Source organism: Glycine max, chromosome 3 (assembly GCF_000004515.6).
Source record: "Glycine max cultivar Williams 82 chromosome 3, Glycine_max_v4.0, whole genome shotgun sequence".
Classification (NCBI taxonomy): domain Eukaryota; kingdom Viridiplantae; phylum Streptophyta; class Magnoliopsida; order Fabales; family Fabaceae; genus Glycine; species Glycine max.
This window is the reverse complement of record NC_016090.4, coordinates 28,371,676-28,387,790: the sequence shown is the minus strand read 5'-3', so window position 1 is coordinate 28,387,790 and position 16,115 is coordinate 28,371,676. Positions and strand designations below refer to the sequence as shown.

The window sequence follows — 16,115 nt, the reverse complement described above, 5'->3', positions numbered from 1 at the left end:
AGAGAACAAAAATATGCATACTATTGCTAGATCTTCCAAATTGAAGGGTGTAAAAAAACAATCTACTAAATAGAATTAGAATTTACGATTATATGTATTGCCCTTCAATGTATAGGCATATATACATACTAAACAAAAATATACATATTTAGTATCTTTAAGAAGTTGAAATGAATGGTGAATTTGGATTAGAGAAAGGTGTAATTAGTGTATACTTTTGCCTGTTGTATAGCTTTTCCTGATCAAATATTTGTTGTTTTATATTTATTGTTGTATGTGGCCCTGAGTGCATGCGTGCTAATGATGAAATTGAAGTATCTTTTTATTCCTTTTCAACTTAATAATTTGTTTGTTTTAGGTAAATGTGTTGACTCATATTGCTGAAGTGAAATTAGAACCAGACCAACTTATTGTCATAGAGGAGTTGGAATAAAAGCACTTTGAACAAGACAAAAAGGAGCTACTTGGTGATTATCATAATAGAGAAACTAGTGTTGACATGCTTAATAATACATCTTTTACTAATGCTTTGGACAATCAAAACAGTGTCCAAGTCATGGAACACAAAGGTGGATTATATGATAGGAAAGAAGTGTACCAGTTCCATCAACGCTCTGGTGGTAATGAGGTTGCCATTGCTAATGAGGGTGGTCTTTCATGCAGATCAGAGCTTAAAGAGGTTGACAAAGTAAAACTAAAGCAAGACAGTGATATGTTGTTTGTGGGGGATGGTTCAGATGGTGCTCTCAGGGATATTTTTTGGAGGCAAGATGTACCTAAATTGCAAGAATATCTGAGGAAGCATTTAAGAGAGTTTAGGCATATTCATTGTTGTCTCCTTTAAAGCAGGTAAACTAATATTGGGTAGTCCTTGTGAACTTGAGTCATTAATAAGGCTTGGTTCTTAGAAAATAGTTTTAGTGTTGGGTTATATTTATAATATTTGGAGGTTTTCACACTTATAACCTTGGCTTTCTTCCATTGCCTTATTTTCTTCTGATAAAATTTTCGTTAGATACATGTCATATGGGATTGGGTGAAGGATAGAGCTGCTATTAAGTAGTTGTGATTTGTGAATAGTTTTTTAAAGATGAGATTAAATGGTTTTTGTTACTGTGTCCATTCTTTAAACACAAGCAGTGAAAAATATTATGGTGTTATTACCAGTTGAAAATGTTCATTAGTTTTTCAAATAAATGTTTTATGTAATTGGCTTTAGCAATTTTGAAGTTTTGATTTGGCAGAAAATAACTATGTATACAGATAATCCATCAATCTGGGAGTACCTCACTCATTAGGATTTATTTTTTCTTAAATGGGGCATATCCTTTGGTAATGTAGGTTATTCACCTTATCCATGACCAGACCTTCTATCTGACTGTGGAGCATAAAAGGAAGCTTAAGGAGGAGTATGGTTAGTAACACATATTTTGAATGGGGGCAAGGGTTTGAATTATGCCTCTACATTGATGGTTACATAATTTCTTGTAGGAATTGAGCCTTGGACTTTTATTCAGAAGGTAGGGGATGTTGAAGGTAAAATGATTATACATGGTGAATTTGTTTCATCTTTATTGTAGGTATGATGCATCCTTGTTTGCGTAGAAATGTATAAAATGATAAGTATTTTATGATTTTAGGTGTGGTTCTGACACACTATAATAGTATCTTAGCTCACTTCCTTAAATAAAGCCTAGGTCCTTCATTAGCAAAGCAAGCCTGTTGGAACAAGTTGCCTAGGAATAATTAAGAAGGGGGGGGGGGGGTTGAATTAATTATGAACGTGCCTTGACTAATTAAAATTTATCCTTCTTAATGTTACTAGATTCAATTAGGCTTTACTACTAAGTTATGAGAAAGTAAAGAATAGAAACAATAACTTAGACAAAAGTAAAGCGGAAATAAAAAGTGCACAGTGAAAAAGTAAAGAGCGTAGGGAAGAAGAAAGCAAACACATGTTTTATACTGGTTCGGCAATGACTCGTGTCTACATCCAGTCCTCAAGCAACCTCTTGAGATTTCCTTTCCTTGTAAAATTCCTTTACAACCAAGAAGCTACCCGCTTCTTACACAGAATTCTCAGACGATTAGTTCTTTGAATTCAGTGTTTGGGCAAATCATTCTCAGACGGTTAGTTCTTTGAATTCTTTGTTTGAGGAATCAAAAGAATTCTCAGACGATTATTTCTTTGAACTCTTTTGGCAAGAGGGAGAAGAAAAAAAGAAGAAGAGAAAAAATAGAAGGATAACACAATTTTTGTTTTTGCAGAATTTTCCTTTCTTCAAGGAAAGATTGAACAAAAACTTATAATGAATTTGGCAAAGGTTTTGCAAGAGAAAAGTAGTGGAAAGTTTTGTGTAATAAAATGTGTTTTTTTTGTGTTATTGTATATTGTATTATTTAAAATGCGTGCCAAGGTCTTATATATATAGAACCTTGATACCTTTTGAGAAAACTATGTTAAGAGTTATAACTCTTAACATTTTCTTCAAAAAACATTCACTGGTAATCGATTACCATAATAGTGTAATCGATTACACAATGTATTTTATGAAAAGTTGTGACTCTTCACAATTGGATTTGAATTCCAACATTCAGATTCACTTGTAATCGATTACTAATATAGTGTAGTCAATTACACTATTTGAAAATCATTTTGGAACGTTGCAAAACATTGAAACCAGTTTGAAAACCATCCTAGTCACTGGTAATCGATTACTACCAAATGGTAATCGATTACCAGAGAGTAAAAACTCTGGTAGCTTAGAAGATTTTAGAAAATCCTTTTTAAAACAAAAAGTGTGCTATTTGATGTTTTTTGAAAAATACTTTTTACTACCTACTTTGACTTGGATTGATGCTTCTTGATTTCTTCATTTGATTCTTGAATCTTTGAGTGGAATCTTGAATGCTTGATTCTTTAATCTTGAAACAACTCTTTGAGCTTTGGCATCATCAAAACATCTTGGTGAATCATCATGGTAGCTTTGCTTCCACAAAGCCTATGAAGGAAGTGAAACCTGCTAATTCATTTAAGTTTTTGGCTTAAGTGTTATCAATGGATCCAATCATTGGAGCCGTTTCTGCAGGCAATGTAGTGGTCCTGAAACCATCATCAATTTCTCCAGTAACATCATCACTGCTTGTGATAACCGCTAAATATGAACTATTTTTTATAATAAAAATGTATTGAAATATCTTTTAAAATATTTATTTAGCAGTTATTTTTGGCTTAAATGATAGGAATTGATATTTTTATTATTTATGGCTTACAAATATGAAAAAGATAGATTAAAAGAGAAAAAGATCGAAAAAATATTAAAAAGGAAGATTTTTAGCATCAGGCCCAAGTCCACTACAACAACTATAAAAAGAGAGTCAAGCCAAACAGAAAAACACACCTCCAACCCCCTCTAGTAGGGAAAATCTTTCCTTCCTTTCACCATTTTCTCCCTTTCTTTCTTTCACCCCTTCTCATTGTAAAGTCCTCATGGTCATGAGTGGCTAAACCCCTAGTTAGGGCTTGACAGGCCTAAAAGCCAAAGCGATGTATGATATACTCTTCACTATTTATCAATGCAATACCAAGTGTTTTCTATTCTATTATCTTTTCTGCTTTTATCTTGCATTATTCATCTTTATATTCTTTTAGGGGTTAGAAGGTCAGGAGAGGGTAACTTTTAAATAAGATTTAAAGAAAGTATGCATGCATTAGTTTTAGGGGTTAGACGCTCGGGAAAAGGGTAACTTCTAATAGAACAAAAAGAAAGGATTTCATAAGAAAATCATTGCTAGACATAGAATGATAATTTTATGCCCATGCATTCATGCAAACATCTAGAGTTCATACTTCATGCATATTATTTGTTGAGTCTTTTCAAAGGAATTTGGGAGATAGATAAATAAAATAGGCTTGTCATCGTGAGGAATTAGGGACAAGTAAATGAATAGATGTGGATAGGATAAATTCACTTGAATTGATAAAGAAAAATCATAAAATCATACATCCTAGAAAAACAAGACAGGTCAGGTCTCAACATTATCATATTCTAATAACTTATCTTTTATTCATCTTATCTTTTATTTTTTTTCTTATCTTATTCTTCATCTTTTATTTTTCTTTTCTTATCTTATTTTTTTCTATTTTTTATCTTTATCATCTTTTAATTTAAATATTCTATCTTCTCTATCTTTTATCCCTTATCTTTCCTTTTAAATCTTTATCTTATCTTTTATCTTTCTGCATCTTATATTTTAAATTTCTTATCTCTTACTTGTAAGTTGGATTTGTTTTAATCTAAGTACAAACAAAGTCCCTGTGGATTCGACACTTGGACTTCCGAGTACTTTATTACTTGTGACAAATTTGGTGCACTTGCCAACAAGTTAACAACTTGCAAATTTGATCGAACAATATGTAGACAACGCTAACATAAGAGTTATTGAAGAGGCTATTCCTAAAACATCTACACTCCTGGATCAGAAGTGGGATAAGATACTTTATACAAGTAATGTGTCTACTAATTCCTATTGTATGAATATGACAATATCCTACAAGATCATACCATATCAAACAGATTCATCAATCTCAAAGAATGTATGCAACATGAAAAGTAAAATATCAATGTTAATAGTACGGTCTAATTGTTTGATATCATTTTCTTTTGAAGCCGTATGAAATTTGGCTCTAATTTAAGCCATCCCATATAAATGTCTAATTCTAGTTATTAGTTATCATAAGTTGCATGAAGAAATTTGAGTTGACACGGTTGAAGCTTTCAGTTGATTATAAAGTCACATGTATTTAGTTCATTTAACATGCTTAGTTGATTACAAGGTTCCAGGCATGATAGTCCAGCTTTTTGCAGGTAGTGCTATAGTAAGTCACATTGTCATGGTTGTTGTTGCAAAGCATGTTACTCTAGTGATTCTGGAACTTGGAGGAAAGTGCCTAGCTGTTGTTGAATCAGATGTCAACTTACAAGTAACATCATCACTGCATCTTGTTATTTATGCATCAATGTAATATCAGGTATAACAATCATTGAATTTTCAAGTTAATGCAAGGAGGATAATAGCTTGCAAGTGGGCATGCAATAGTGATTACATGGACAATGATGGGATCAAATATGGAATTTAAGGGACAAAACAGAGGCGCAGAGCACTGTACAACAAACATAAGGTATGCCTTTTGTAGTTAATAATGATTTTTTATATTATAGAAAGCGAGCCAATGATGTTTTTCCAACCTTCCTATTTGGAAGAGGGAGAAACTCACGTGCCTAACCAAAATCAAGCAGTTAAACCCTATTGAAACCCAACATGAAACTTTAAGATGAAGTTCTAGTTGTAAGCTAAGCACAGAGCTTCAAAACCCAAGGCCATGCTATTTATGTTCATGGTTCTAATAGTGATAGCATACCTATTTAAAATGATATGTATATTTTATCATGCTTTTTTGGGATGACAGACAAATGTATATTGGTTGTACCTCTCCTATTGGTGTATTCCTTGTATACTTTAAGTGTTAGAAATAGGTATATTAAATGAATATGTGATCATACAATAAAAGACAGGATACAAAATGATTGTATACGAGAATATATTAGTGACAATATTATCTATTAGTCTATAGTTGATTATATGGAATATCAATGTATAAATGTCTAACATTGATAAAAAAAATGAATGAAAAAGTGATGAATAGTATTGTTATTTTCATTTGTATTAAAGATGAAAAAGTGATGACAGATTGATGAATGATATTAAATTTGTACAAATTATTTTGTTGTTATCATTAAGTTTGTTTTATATTCACTGCTACAAGCAAGCTTGGTGAAACAGAAGGTGAAATCAGGCTTATAATTAGAAGGAACACATTCAAAGATGGTTATTAGCAAATAACCATCTTTGAATGTTATCATTCTACAACGGTGTTTAACTTAAAACCCGACTTTGAATGATTACATTCTACGACGGCGTTTATGAAAACACCGTCTTTGAATGTGAAAATTCTAAGACAGTTTTTAAGTAAACACCGTCGTAAAATGTAATAATTCAAAGTCGGGTTTTAAGATAAAAATCATCGTTGAATGGTACCATTCTACGACGGTATTTAGCTAAAAACCATCTTAGAATGATCTCATTCAAAGATGGTCTTTAAATAAAAAATATCTTTGAATTGTTGACAATTAGACGGTTGTTTTTTGACTGTCGTCAAAAGTTTTTGCTTTCAACGACGGTGGTTTCTAAGACAATGCAGAATTGACACAGAATGTCAGTAATAACTGACATAGAATGCGCTTTCTACACTAGTGTGACATGAAAACAATACCTTTGTTGCTGAAGTGCATCAAGAAAGCGAGGATCCTTTTCCCACAAGTGATGGCAATGAATGAATCATTTGATGGGAAGTTGGAAGATAACATAAGAGTTAAACAACACAAAATAACTGGTTTTACAAGTGAAGATCAAGAACGAAGAACTTCTTGATACATTAACGATGATGGATGATTAATTGATTATCTTTGCAACTGGAACACTAAGAGGTTGGATAAAAAATAGTCATCTACCTCTATTGATGTGTCAAATAATTCTTTTGTAGGAAGAAATTGGTGGTAGTGGCTCCAAAATAAAGAAGAAATATAAAAGAGGAAAATGTTGATGGTGATAGTCCTACAATAAAGAAAAATAATGAACAAAATGTGTAAGTTTTCAATGTATGCATAAAATACTAATGTTTCAGTTACATTTTCTTGCACTAATTTTTACATAAGCTACATGCAATAGGGTGTCCTAAGTTATAAAAAATAATTATTTGATTAATTGAGGAGAAAGATATAAAAAAAATTGAGAATATTAAAGTATCCTCAATTTTTTTAGTCTTTCTCCATGAGAAATTATATATTTATTTTTAATAATTTATGTACATGAGAAAATAAGAATTATTATTTAAGGAATATATTAGTGAAAGATCAAGATTTCTTCTAGATGGAGGGCTTAGACTTTGCCATGCCATCCTTTTCACATTAGTGAATTATTGGCAAATGAACAAAATGACTTATTGGTATCATTATTAATTTCTTTAGTACATGTACTAATCGGGAGATTTTAAAGTTTATGGTGATAATTTGAAGTTCTACAAATTGCACGAATATCACAAGTTGTTGACACAATATGAAATAACTAATTTTTTTTGTTTAATAATTATACTAGTTAGTATTTTAGTTCTAATTTGTGCCCATAACATCTTAGGTTCATCGCAACATTGAATATTCAAAAATTGTTATATACTTTAAAGGTTCTCGACGACACTGATTGATTGCGTAATTTTAGTAATAGACTGTAACATTCATATATTTAAAATTAAAATTTCCTATAGGTGAAATTTCATGAGTAAATAAGCATTTTAGTCCCTGACTTTGTAGCCCTTTTGCATATTAGTCTCTAGCTTATTGAAATGTTAAAAATAGTCCCTATCTTTGCATAAGTGTTGCAAAATAGTCCTTGTCGTTAAATTCCCAAGTAATGCTGTTAGTGAGGTGCATTGTTGGCAATTAAGTGCCACGTAAACTATCCAACGTGGCATTGAAGTCTGCATTTATAAATCTTTTCTCATGCTCACTTGCTTCTTCTTCTTCCTCAAATAAATTAGGGTTTATGAAGCTGTTTTTCTTTCACGCTCAGTTGCATCTTCTTATTCTTCTCTCACACTCACTTGCTTCTTCTTCTCGCACGCTCACTTGCTTCTTCTTCTCTCATCTGTAAAGGTTCTACCCTTTGCTTTTTCTTGTTCACTTGATTTCTCCATGTCAGCAAGTGATAGTTCTTGTGCATTTTCTGGTAGAACCATTCGACAATGCCACCATGGAAGACGTGCAGCTATTCGAACTGCAAGAACAAGGAGGAACCTAGGAAGGTTATTTTATACTTGCATTGCCCCAAATAGACCCAGATAACTGTCAATTTTTCAATGGATTGAAGAAGAAAACCAAGTTTCTAATCCTTCTTCTATCACAAGAGATCAATGCTAGTGGCTGATTTGAACCTACAAATTGAAGCTTTGCAGAAGAAAATGAGAAATTTAACAAACATTGTGTTGTTAGGTTTTTCATTTTTAATTATAATGTTAGTTTTAGGGGGAATGTATTTTAGGTAAAATTTGTAATAACATCTTTTGATATTGTAATTGTTGTTTTGCTAAAGAATTTGTAGTAGGAAGAAATTTGTTGCTATTGTCAATTACCCATTTCAATTAAATATAATTGGTTACTGAAATTTGTTGCTGAAATTTGCAGTTTAATCAATTCGCCTAAACCTAGTCCAATTAAATATAATTTTATTTATTAAATAAAATTTGTTGTTGTATAGCCAGTTGAATTAAATATAATTTTATTGTTATTTATTAAATAAAATTTGTTGTTGTATAGCTTGTTGAAGTTATTGAAGTAGCAAATGCATGAGAAATTTTGAAAAACCAATCCGGAAAAAAAAAGCACTAAACTAGGTGGTCCTAGTCTAGCTCCAAAACAATGTGTAAATTATAAAAGAAAGAGAAGAAACAGACATTAAATCATGTGATTATTTTTCAAAGTCTAGAAGCTGATGTAAGGTTTAACACTGGTCCTAGTCCAGAGAACTGCTAGCAAATATCATTTAACACTTCCTAAACCAGAGAACCAACATGGCTCAGCCATAATTTCGTTTCACATACCAAAGCGTGGTAGTTACAAGCAATTGTTCAGCAGGGCAAGCTTTCACACCATATAAAGCTTTCACACCATAAACCAAAATAGATAAGTGAAGCATTCATATACAAGTACCATAATGTTTACATTGTTTAAGCTTTCAAAATATCCAACTACTGAATCATAATAAGTGAAGTTTTCATATACAAGTACCATAATGTTTACATCATTCAAGCTTTCAAAATATCCAACTATTGAATCCTAATAACAAAATAAAAATTAGTGATATACAACTACACATACTAATAACAAAATAAAACAAAAAATGGGTCTTTAGTTTTCTTCATTTTTTATACTGCATCATCTTTATCAGCAACCTTCCTTTGTTTGGGCCTTGTTATGTTTAGCTTATTCCTTGCTACTGGTGGAACAATAGTTGTAGGGACCTACATGCAAATGCCAAACATGAATAACACTTGTAATATATAAAAATGGAGTGCTGCAACAAATTAGGTTGAGATAAAAATATTCTGTTGTGACAAATATTTACCATGAACTCCATGTCACTATCGTGACAAATTAGGCTGAGATAAATTAATCTCCACAGGACCTTCTTGAACATGAGCAGCAGGAATGCACATGTAGATTAAATGAAAGAATGCACAAGAATTCATTTTACATGTAGATTAAATGACTTGATCTGAAAAGAGTTTCTGAGTTCATTCTTTGCACAATAGATCTCCTAATCACAAAATGCCTTCTTGCGTTTTGCTCTAGCCCTCTGTTTATCATTCTTCTTCCACTTGAACTCCCTGCCCATGAATATGCTATACTCCCTCAAGGAAGATTTAAATTCAACCAGAGTACCAAACTCCATCCCTAATTCCAACTTCTGCTCACCAGCACCAACATCTCTTTCTTCACCACCACCAACGTCTCTCTCTGCTCACCAGCACCAGCGTCCACATTAATACCTTTCTCTCTACCACCAACATCTGCATCAATGATGATCAAGTACAAATAAATTATATTAATTAATTATAAACATTAAATTCCAAAATTATTCAAAATTATGGTAACCATGTTGGACCAAGTACAGATGAATTAAAACTTACCTTCCTCATGGCCAGCAACAGGTACATCATCTAAATCATCCTCATTCTCAACAACTTCTGGAATTGGATGACATTCCAAGTACAACATTTGTGGGACTTGTTCTAAAATTGGATCTACTTCATGATGAAAATAAACGTTTATCTAATTCTCATTTTCCAAAGCATCCCTCACTAAGTATAATATATATCCATCTGTTGTACAACTCCTTAACCCATGATTAAAATCTAAGTCCTTATCAATCAACCAAAAACAATCAATCTCCTATATTGCTATACTTCTTACAAGCTTTCATCAGATCATATAGGATAAATGTGTTCATGCAATCTGCAGATATATCCTCCCAAACGTCAAATTCTTCGCCTATATATGCAACCTTTTCCATCACTGGAACGTGGAGTGAATCTTGCTCCATGGTGCAATATTAAAGTTATATTGTCATTCATTCCACACAATCAGAAACCATAAACATTGCCATATATTAGGAAATAAAAAACCTAACTCAAACATAGGCGCATCACACAACAAAATGCAATGTCATCTATAAAAACAGAGCATCATAAATCAAAATAATAAAGGACTATAAACCTCACTGCGAAGTGTGAAGACAATGCAAATGAAAACCCTTCAACATATAAAACCCCAAATGAATCCACAGAAACAATGCAAACAAAAACAAACACAAAACAACCACAAACCTGACTGCCAAGCGCAAAGACTTACAATCACCGACAAAGGGAATGCTGTCGAGGAAAGAGCAAAGTGCGAACAGTTAAAAAACCCTACAAATAACAGTAAGACAATGAAACCGCGTTATGGGGGAAAATGCGTTTACTTCATTTTTGAATGCTTTTTAACCTAACTTTTCCTAATTTTTCAATTCAGTCCTTGCCATATGGGATTGCTAACATGAACTCAAACTTGTCACATGTGTTTGCTTACATGAACTAAGGTTTGCCACATAGACATTTGACTAACAGAGGAAATTAGATTTTAACAGCAGAGACTTATTTGCATAACGGATGTAAAGATATGGACTATTTTTAACATTTCAATAAGCTAGGGACTAATATGCAAAAGGGCTACAAAGTCAAGGACTAAAATTCCTATTTACTCGAAATTTCACCTTGACCACGTACCCACGTTGGCGTTGGCATTTTGTGTTGCGCATCCTCGTCATGCAATTAGATGGAAAGATTGACTTCTGACGTAAGTAGATTTGTATATATTAAGATTATTGTTCTCTTTAAGTTTAAATTACTTAATTTAACTCTAATTTAAAATATTTTACTTTCAGCATGTATCATGTAAATTTTCCTATATTTTAAATAAAAGACAAAAATATCATTTCTTTGAGGGGATAGGAAAGATTAACTTTTACCCATTACAATTTCATAAATGAAGAGGGGATAAGATTTAAAATATTTGATTTGTAATAAATAACCAAATGGGTTTTGTAAAAAAAAAAGACTTTAATTACCATATATATTGTATATAAAATGTGTTTTTTTCCTTCTAAAAAAGTGTTATTTTTACTGAATAAAAGGAGCTTTTTAAGATATAAAATATTTTGTTCTTTGAAATTAAATTTAATTTTCGTCCAAGTTGAAATTCATATATTATTTAAATAATAATAGAAAATACAAAATATAATTAATTTTAAATCATTCAATATTTATTATTTAAATTAAATAATAATAATTATTTTACAAAAAAGTAATTTATTAATATATTTAATATGTAATAAGCATTAGATGACAAACAATGATAGACACTCAAAGGTTTTGCTGAGTATCATAAGTTTTGTCAATAATTCATCTTTATATGTGTCTTGATTAATCATTTTTAACAAGATTTTTGCTTTGAATTACAATTTTTCCATCTACAATAAATAATCAAACTTAAGTTTTACTTAAGAAACTTGAACTTAGTTCTACCCAGTGCACTGGATTAAGTTGTTTAAATTAAGTTTATTTGAATGTTTATTTTAATTAAAAGGAACATAGTAATATGATTTCATCAAAATATTATAATTACAACCCAATTTTTTTTATCTAAACCTTTATATTCTTATTTTCTTTTCACATTTAGCAACTTGAATTGTAAAAACATGCTAAATTGTGTAGTAATTATAAAATTAACGTATTGGTAGATTTTGAAAAAAAAAATCCTTAGTGAAAAAAGAAATATTTTAGCTAATTATAACTCATAATGTATATTTTGCTGTAAAAAAACTTATAATGTATATTTCTGTAAAAAAAAAAAACTTAATTATAATGTGCATGAATTTGAGGTGTAACCAATATTTTGTAGTGATTAGATTTAAATTGCAGTTTCTAGCTAGAGTGAAGAATAAATAGTCAATTTTTTTTATATCAACTTGATATTTCAAAGACATAAATACCCTAGCAATGCCGGATTGGAACACTAGTCCAATCCAAGGTATATAATAAAAGAGAAGGTCGTGGAAAACCCTAAAATGCCCATGGTTGAGAGTTTGACACGTGTCCAATTTATTGGTTTTTTGGTCATTTTGCCCCTCTTTTTTTCTCCACCATTTTTTGTTACCATTGCCACATGTTGCTCCCTGATAGGCGGATTTAACGGCTCATTTAATTCCGCTTAATACTTGCGTGTCTTCTCCATTACTCTTTCTTCTCTCTCTTGAGTTTTCGCCCTCTGCGTTTTCTCCCTCAATCTTCTCTTTCTCCATCTTTCTCTTCCTGAATCTTCTTCTCTTTTCCATTTATTCCTTTTGTTTCTTCGTTCATGCAGGTGATTCCGGCTCCATGTTCGCAAGTTGCTGAGGATGAGTTTTGACCGCAACACACTCACCTCAGGTATTTCTTCCATTTTTTCTTTTTTTTTCTTTCACGGTAGCTTGGTATCTAATTTTTTTTTAACCTTCCTTTTCTCTGCGAGTATTTTCCGCTATGGCCGAAGAATCTGTGAATCGCTTTGTTCACTTTCGTCCGTTCTTCAGCTCGGTTTCGGTTGTGCTTGGTTTTGTTGTTGTGCATTTTTTTGACTGCAAACGAGGTTTTGCTTTTTTTTCCCTGCTATTCATCTCATTCGTGTTTTCTTTTTGTTCTGATGCATGTTAAGTTTTCGTTTTCCTGTGTTTTTGGTCTAGGTTTTGATTCGTTGTTACCCTATGTTTTGTGAGATTCTTGCCAGCTAATAGGTGTTGAAGCTTTTTTTGTTTGACGAAGTATGCTTCATGCTCTCCTTTTTTGCATGTCGATATTTTTTCCTCCATTAATTGGATTTAACCCATTTGTATTTTTTTAATGGATTTTAGATGTAATAATAACTTATTTATTTTTGAATTTGCAAAACTGTTGGTTTGTATGTGCTTGAGCTTGATTATATAGTTTCTTTTCAATAAATAAATTTTCAATGTGGGCTTGGTGGTGGTATAGAAACTGTTTTACTGTTCATTTTTCTTTTGCAACATCAAAATTTGATGCTTAATATTTTATTCAGGAACCTAACAAGGTTTAAGTTTCTTTATTTAATTTAAAGTTTGATATATATGATTGTTATGTTGTTTAGTATTAAAAATTGTGCATATGAAGTGTTTGTGAAAATTTCTATGGTGACATGTGTCACAAAATTGAATGCTGGGACTTACTGAGACTTTTTTTGATAAAATTAAAATTATATTATGAAAATAGACTTTTGGGGCATATAAATCCATATAAAATATGTTCAATTTGAGTGAGAAATGAATTTGTTATTATTCTTACAAAATGACCTTTTGTTGGATGTTCTGTTTCAGCCTTTATTGTTTGTTTTGTGAACTGAAAATGATCTAGAAATGATAAATGATTTTGCTGGAAGTCCCTGAAAACTATCCATGATAAGCTTTGAAAGTTCACTCATAATTTAATTCACTGTTTTGACTAAGAAGTTAATTAAAATGGGGAGAAACATGTGCAAGGGATTCTAATTGTAGTCCTATTTGAACATGTGTTAGTAAAGTGATTAGTTCTTTTGTGTAGAAATCTTTTGATGATGAGTTTTTTTTTTCCATTGCCACGTGTCGCTCCCTGATTGGCGGATTTAACGGCTCATTTAATTCCGCTTAATAATCGGAACTGTGCGTGTCTTCTCCATTACTGTTTCTTCTCTCTGTTGAGTTTTCTCCCTTAATCTTCTCTTTCTCCATCTTTCTCTTCCTGAATCTTCTTCTCTTTTCCATTTATTTTGTTTCTTCGTTCATGCTGGCGATTCCGGCTCCATGCCCGCAAGTTGCTAAGGATGAGTTTTGACCGCAACACACTCACCTCAAGTATTTCCTCTTTTTTTTCTTTCACGGCAGCTTGGTATCTAATTTTTTTTAACCTTCCTTTTCTCTGCGAGTATTTTCTGCTATGGCCGAAGAATTAGTGAATGGCTTTGTTCACTTTCGTCCATTCTTCAGCTCGGTTCCGGTCGTGCTTGGTTTTGTTGGAGTGCATTTTTTCGACTGCAAAGAGGTTTTGCTTTTCTTTCCCCGCTGTTCTTCTCATTCGTGTTTTCTTCTTGTTCTGATGCATGTTAAGTTTTTGTTTTTCTGTGTTTTTGGTCTAGGTTTCGATCCGCTGTTACCCTATGTTTTGTGATATTCTCGCCAGCTAATAGGTGTTGAAGCTCTTTTTGTTCGACGAAGTATGCTTTGTGCTCTCCTTTTTTGCATGTCAATTTTTTTTCCTCCATTAATTGGATTTAACCCATTTGTATTTTTTTAATGGATTTTGGATGAAATAATAACTTCTTTATTTTTCAATTTGCAAAACTGTTGGTTTGTATGTGCTTGAGCTTGATTATATAGTTTCTTTTCAATAAATAAATTTTCAATGTGGGCTTGGTGGTGGTGTAGAAACTGTTTTACTGTTCATTTTTTTTTGCAGCATCAAAATTTGATGCTTAATATTTTATTCAGGAACCTAACAAGGTTTAAGTTTCTTTATTTAATTTAAAGTTTGATATATATGATTGTTATGTTGTTTGATATCACTAGCGCGGTAAATGACGTGACAGTCAAGTTTGATATATATGAATGTTATGTTGTTTATTATTAAAAATTGTGCATATGAATTTGATAAAATTAAAATTATATTATGAAAATAGACTTTTGGGGCATATAAATCCATATAAAATATGTTCAATTTGAGTGAGAAATGAATTTGTTATTATTCTTACAAAATGACCTTTTGTTGGATGTTCTGTTTAAGCCTTTATTGTTTGTTTTGTGAACAGAAAATGATCTAGAAATGGTAAATGATTTTGATGGAAGTCCTTGAAAACTATCCATGATAAGCTTTGAAAGTTCACTTATAATTTAATTCACTATTTTGACTAAGAAGTTAATTAAAATGGGGAGAAACATGTGCAAGGGATTCTAATTGTTGTCCTATTTGAACATGTGTTAGTAAAGTGATTTGTTCTTTTGTGTAGTGATCTTTTGATGATGAGTAATATCATTTTCAATGTATTATAGAGGTTTTGTTGCTGCTATCATTGTCTATGAGATCACTAGCTCGGTATGATATCTTTGCATTTGGATATTCTTGAATACCTATTTAATTTAAAGTTTGATATATATTATTGTTATGTTGTTTGATATTACTAGCTCGGTATGACATCACTCACAGTAAATGACGCGATGGTCAAGTTTGATATATATGATTGTTATGTTGTTCGGTATTAAAAATTGTGCATATGAAGTGTTTGTGAAAATTTCTATTGTGACATGTCTCACAAAATTGAATGTTGGGACTTACTGAGACTTTGTATTATAAAATTAAAATTATATTATGAAAATAGGCTTTTGGGGCATATAAATCCATATAAAATATGTTCTATTTGAGTGAGAAATGAATTTGTTATTATTCTTACAAAATGACCTTTTGTTGGATGTTCTGTTTCAGCCTTTATTGTTTGTTTTGTGAACTGAAAATGATCTAGAAATGATAAATGATTTTGCTGGAAGTCCCTGAAAACTATCCATGATAAGCTTTGAAAGTTCACTCATAATTTAATTCACTGTTTTGACTAAGAAGTTAATTAAAATGGGGAGAAACATGTGCAAGGGATTCTAATTGTAGTCCTATTTGAACATGTGTTAGTAAAGTGATTAGTTCTTTTGTGTAGTGATATTTTGATGATGAGTAATATCATTTTCAATGTATTACAAAGGTGCTCTTTTTGTATTTTTTATTTATTTAAAGAAATGTTGATATCAGAGTAGCAACTCTTAGGAGTTAGTTCTATATTGACTTAAATAAGATTGGAGAATTAATAAGCGTAGATCCGGGAATTCCCGATATA

General features: G+C 31.4%; 1 pseudogene; it reads left to right on the top strand.

The window, feature by feature from the left end:
* Positions 1 to 556: 556 nt before the first annotated feature.
* Positions 557 to 1,580, top strand: LOC113001238 (lysine-specific demethylase 3A-like; annotated as a pseudogene).
* The last annotated feature ends 14,535 nt before the right edge of the window (positions 1,581 to 16,115 follow it).